We start from the raw sequence: 6,102 nt of genomic DNA, 5'->3' as shown, positions 1-6,102 counted from the left end.
TTCCTCTTGCGCAGGTAACGAAACCTCTGGTTCTGCGGTCTCTGGCGGAGGCGATGCAGGGCTAGCCAAAGCCACGATCCTCCACTGGACTGGCCACAAGAGCGTACGCTCTAATGATTATCGGACTGCCGGCACGGGCTTGGCAAAGCGGCCCAACGTCTGGGAAATATCTGAAGGCTCCGAGACAGCAGAAAATCGCCCAAATCATGTATCAGAGGCGGATTTGGAAGCGAAGAGATATGGGATCAGAAAACTGCACACGAAAACGGCCTTTTGGTTCAAAATCCACCGAAGAGATGGGAAATCGCCAGGGTTTGGTCTTATTGCTCGCGCCAACATTGTCCCTCCACTCGCGACCTCTGCATGCAAGGATGGAGGACTGAGGGAAGCAGATCTGACCCACTACAAATCTGCATGGTCCAAACTCAGCCGACCTAGGACGGATCTACCCGATCTGAGCCCTAATCGTTGCAGATCTAGAACGGATCAATCTGCCCAAGTACCCAGGCGGCAGATCGGAGGACATTGGTATCATTACAACAGAGGGTTAGCAGAATGCGCAGTGCAATTGGGAGATCGCCCCAACAGGAGCCCTGATCTGGTAAATAGCCCATCAGATCGGGCCAAATACCGCAGATCCGGGGTAGCTCTATCAGATCTGTCCAGATCCAGCTAGAAGATAGACGGAAGACCGCCAGATTCAGAAATCCAATCCGAAAAGTTGGACTTGGTCAAGGTAGATTCAGCGGATCTGAAGCAAATCTTCATCAGATCAACAGAAGGCAGACACGTTTGCGTGCAGATCTGGGAACAGATGAGTGTATTGGAGTTAAAAAAAGAGATCCAGGAAAAACTCGGATTTCCAGTTGCAGTACAAAATCTACTATTTTCAGGGCTCTGCCTACAGGACCAGCATACACTCCAGCACTACAGGGTTGCAAAGGACTCAACTATTATCCTCAATCTTCGACTGCGAGGTGGATCCAAGGGAGCTCCCTCAAAACCCACAGGTACTTATCGCGATGCAGCCAAAGGGAAAGAACCTCTAAAGGGGAAAGAATCTACATCTGCCAATGTACCCCCAGGGCAGTACATCGTGGATCAATCGCCAGAGAGCCCCTCCACATCCCTGGATATACCAGAGGTAAATTACATATTCTCAGATTTACAAAAAATGCTGTTATCTGTAGATTTAACGGCTTTTGGCCTAGAACTGATGCATTACACCAATGGATCCACACGGTTTGGACAAAAAACTGCCAAATACACCTATGCTCTAAGGGCTTCTTCATAGTAAACTTCAATCTAGAAGAAGATAGGGAAAAAGTTCTCAGTCAAGGGCCATGGTTTTGGGGCAGTGCGGGACTTTTTGTTACCCCATGGTTCCCGGAGTTTGATGCAAACACTATGGTAGTATCAAGGATGCCAGTTTGGGTCAGGCTGCATAACCTACCGATACATTTTTGGCACTCCAAAGCCTTAATAATTATTGGGAATACCCTCGGGAGAATATTAAAGATTGATACAGAGAGACATATAAAAGGAATCTTTACCTTTGCTAGAATATGTGTCGAGGTAGATCTTAGCCAAGGATTACCTGAAAGCATCAATCTGAACTTCAACAATTCGCAGTGGAAACAATCTCTGGACTATGAGAACACAGCTTTCAGATGCAGGGGATGTCAACAAACAGGGCATTTGTACAATGCATGCAAAAGCCTCAACAAGAGCAAGCCTCAACAAAGGAAACCCAAAGGATGGCAGAATATAGATGACGTTGTAAAAAAGAGTGCCGGAAAAGAAAGCCCCTCCTACACCAGAAGACCAAGAATCAGAAGCAGAAGAGGATGATACCATCATAGAGGAAGCTGAAGCAGGGAATGAGAAGGAAAACATATCATACAACAAGGCTCCACAGTTACATCCAAATCAGGCAGAGAAGCCAAACGATGACCAAAACATGGGAGGGATAAAACGGTACCACCAGTCAGACACATCAGATTCAGACAAGGAATCAGGCTCGCAGAAAGTTGAAACACAGTTAGTCATAGCCTCGATCGAGCCCACCCAAGGCGAGTGGCACAAGGTCGAAAAGAAAAAAGGAAGAAAAACTTGAAGCGTGAGTTTTACTCACATATGTATTTTCAGTTTTTCTTGCTTCCCCTCTCTCTCTCTCTTTTCTCTTCTCATCATTTTTGCACGTTAGTCATGTAACGATGCGTCGGGTGCCATGGCACCGGAGCCCATTGGGCAGCTTATGGAAATGCATCAGCATCTGCAATTGTAACTTTTCATTTTTTAATAAAAGTTACAGATTTTTCCACTGGAAAAAAATAAAACTTAAAATAAAGAAATAAAAATTGGCATATTGACACATGGAATGTGTGTATGCAGATCCCCTTTTCATTTTTGGAACTGTTTCGTCTATTCAGTGGATGAAGAGAAGGATGAGGTTCATCCATTCTCCCGGGAGAAAAGTGTTGTGAGACAAAGGATTCCTTGGCAGTAGTATATTGATTGAGGGCTCAAAGGTTGCCAGTTGTAAAAAGATTATGTGCAGCTGGGCCTACGGTTGGGTGGAGAGTCGTCCCCAAAAGTTTGTTGCAGTTAGCAGGATTCAAATAGTGTTCAACTCTGAAATCACAAGTACGGAATATCATCGCTACAAGTAAGTTGTCTCTGCTCATATTTTTCAAAATTTATGTTGATTATTTCAATAGTTGTGTGTTGATTATTAATCACATAAATTGATGTAACTAGTTTTATATTTAATTTTGGGTTGTTACACCTTGCACTATATTTTCCCTCGAGTGTAGATGGATTTGGAGATACGACCATCTAAGAGTTTGAAGTGGCAACATAACATTGCTAGGATGATAAGTTATGGGTTAAATATAATGGTAATGTGCAACAAAACACCATCGATGCAGAATCAATGGGCCTTGTGCCTGTGTTGATGTGGCAGTGCCACATGGGCCATGTAGGGACCGTGTAGATGCCACATGGAAATTCAATGTTGACATGGCCTAATATGATTGGCTAAATTTATGATGGGCATAAGTCTCAATTTGGGAGTCAGATTGAGGTAAAATTTATATCACTTGAAATCTCTTAACGAGTTGTATGCGATGGTGGTCTTTGTCTTGAGAATTGAAGATTTAGAAAAGGAGGTTTTGGTAACCCCAACTCCATAACAGACCTTGGGGGTCAGATAAAGAAAACAGGTAACACCTCCCATAGCTTGAGACAGTTAAGGGGGCAGGAGGGAGTGTTACAAATGCATCATACGGATTCCACAAAAAAAGATAATGAATAGGTCTATGCAGTGCATTTTTTTAATATTTAGTGGTTTTCGTCTCTACGTTTTAGTTTAGAATTTTTATTTTTGGAAAGTTTATTTTTCTATTCCCTCCAACTTACTATCCTCTGAGTAAAGAGCGGGCCATCCTCCCATTTTTTAGATTCCGAATCAAGGCTCATTCTACCTTACCATTACCTCTAAGGACTACCGTCAATGAACTAACTAATCATACTTAAGAATGTAAATCCTAAATTTTGATTTTAATCACCAATTTCATTATGATAATTGTTATAAATGGTCTGATTACCCAAGTATGGAGTCTTGAACGTGCGAATAATATAGAGGCTCATTGAAATTCTCATATTCAACTTGAACAACACTCGATACAAACACAACCCTCTTGTATTCATCTTCTTTCCCTATTGATTGTTGTATTGGAGATAAATGGCAGGAAGAGGCAACAAGATTGTTGCTATAATTGAAATTAGAATTGCTTGGTGCATGTGTTGTTGCATAATTTCTATTTTTATTATGGCTTGAAGCTCTCAGGTGTTTTGACTTAAGAAGGGCCCAATATTTAAGTTTTGTAGATGACTGCTGGTGCTTGTGGGGCTGCATGTGGAGACCACATTTTTTTCATAAAAGTGATGTACAAAATGTTTATATTAACAGTCAAACGAAGATTTCATGTCAAAATATATTTTGATGATGCGGAATACATCTAGGAACTGGAAGAAGGTCCCAGGTATTTGAAAACCACAGTATTGGAGAAACCTGCAAACATAACAGAGTTAAAGGAATAGATGAGTTGTGTCCCAAGAACAACGTCTAGAGAGAGGGCCATAAGCCACCAACAGGCCACTCCTAGTGGTGTGAAGAACTTTGTCCCCCTTCCAATTTAGGATGACAAATATTGTACTGGCTTTCAGGTCAAAACCATTTTTCAGTTCTCTTGCATAATTTCTATTTTTATTGGGCTTTCAAGTGGGTTGTGCTGGCTGCAGGATCAAAGAAGGAAAGATAGGCTGGCCAACTGTGCCTACAATGTAACTGCTATGGCATTTTGTCAGAAGCTATGTTACATTCAAGTTCTATTTCTCTTTAGGATCCTTAAAAATATCTGTAGGAGTCTTTGTCTCCCTCTTACTATGATAATGGCTATATGTAGGAAATGTTTCAAAAATATGATGGTGGCGATCTGAGCTTTTGCATGAGGACTAGCTTGAGGTTTTTCATCTACCCAAACATCCAGGTCAAAACACTTTCAGGGGCTTGCCTCAAGCTTTCCTTTTTTGTGATTGTGTAACAAAATCAATTTAATATTTATGTTCCATCTCCTAAAAATAAAAAAGGAAACTGCGATTAAAAATTAGGAACTAGCATTTAAGATTAGTTGTGGACTCTCAAATTATTCTAAAAGACACTTGTAGAAAGTTATCATATTATGTTCTATGATCTATCTCTTGCTCTATGTTTACAAATTTTCATTTTATCATATATATTATAAATTAGTTTGATTTGCGTATTGTATATGATTTAAAGCTCTACTCTAGACGAATCACCAAATCCTATAATTTTGAAAGTTGCCCCACCAGCACCTGAATCACACTTGCAGTCATATTTCTCATGAAATCGATATGTACCAGCCTACAGATGAAGCAAAAAGATCACTGACGTTTTAATTTATGTCAAGTGAAATCCAACTGTATATGTCAAGGCCCGAAATGTTTTGAATATATTTCGAGTGTATTGTGCTTTTCCATGATCATTACAGATTTCATATGCCAACGCTTCCAACAGTACACATTTTGGATGACCATTATTTCAACATTTCAAATGAGGCACGTGTTTTCTTGCATTTAGTTTCAAGTTTTACACACACAAATATTTTGTTCTTGTTGGATTATTTTTCGTAATTTTTATACTCAGAAAACTTGATAGTTACACCCAAATGGACAATCTTGTAAGAACTATGCAAATCTTCCTAAAAGGATCAATCACAGAAATTCACATCCATATAAGGAAATAACTATCCAAATTTATAAGCATTTAAAAAAGCCATGGCGCGTGACCATATCCTTCAGCATCTGTAATCAAACACTGATTTCTTGCCCTTCATTATAATTGCAATAGAGCAGAAGATTGTGAGATATTGAAGATGACACCAGGAATGAAGCTCCAAGTAAAAACATCGAGACAAATTTTTCACTGAAATGATAATATCATAATATTTTCATCCCTGAAAATATCATGATAGCCTCTTAGATATCGAGATATTATCGCAAGGCGAATGAAAATCCCCGAAAATATCATGATATTCTCTTAGATATCGAGATATTATGAGGGTACCATTAGACTTTGCCATCACCTCGTTTTTTTGGAGTGGGGATTGAAAATTTGAGAATTTTGAATATTTTTGCATTTTTTTTAATTTGATCAATATTTTCCTGATGTTGCCAATATTTTCTTTTCCAGACCCTCAGTGATTTTTTCACCGACACAATGTTTTCAATATTGGAAAAAACAGTGCTCGACTATCAGACATCTTGCCAGAGTGAGAAGAAATGACAGTGACATTACCGGATTTGGGAAACAGTGCTTTTAATATAGGATATTCATTATCATAAGGCAAATTCAGAAAACCAAAAAGCTCTACAGAACCAAAGACAGAGGCAGCAGTCAACGTGCTCATGTACAAACTAACCTTTGTTGAATTGTGTAACTTGGGAGGTACTCCACAAGCCTAAGAGTCAGGTTTGTGAGAAATTTGGTCAGAAAAGGCTTTGCGGGCAAAGAACCCA

Source organism: Pinus tabuliformis, chromosome 1_2 (assembly GCF_031772625.1).
Source record: "Pinus tabuliformis cultivar Carrire ecotype Pingquan chromosome 1_2, CPIR1, whole genome shotgun sequence".
Taxonomy (NCBI): domain Eukaryota; kingdom Viridiplantae; phylum Streptophyta; class Pinopsida; order Pinales; family Pinaceae; genus Pinus; species Pinus tabuliformis.
The sequence above is the reverse complement of the archived record's forward strand: the minus strand, read 5'-3'. Positions refer to the sequence as shown.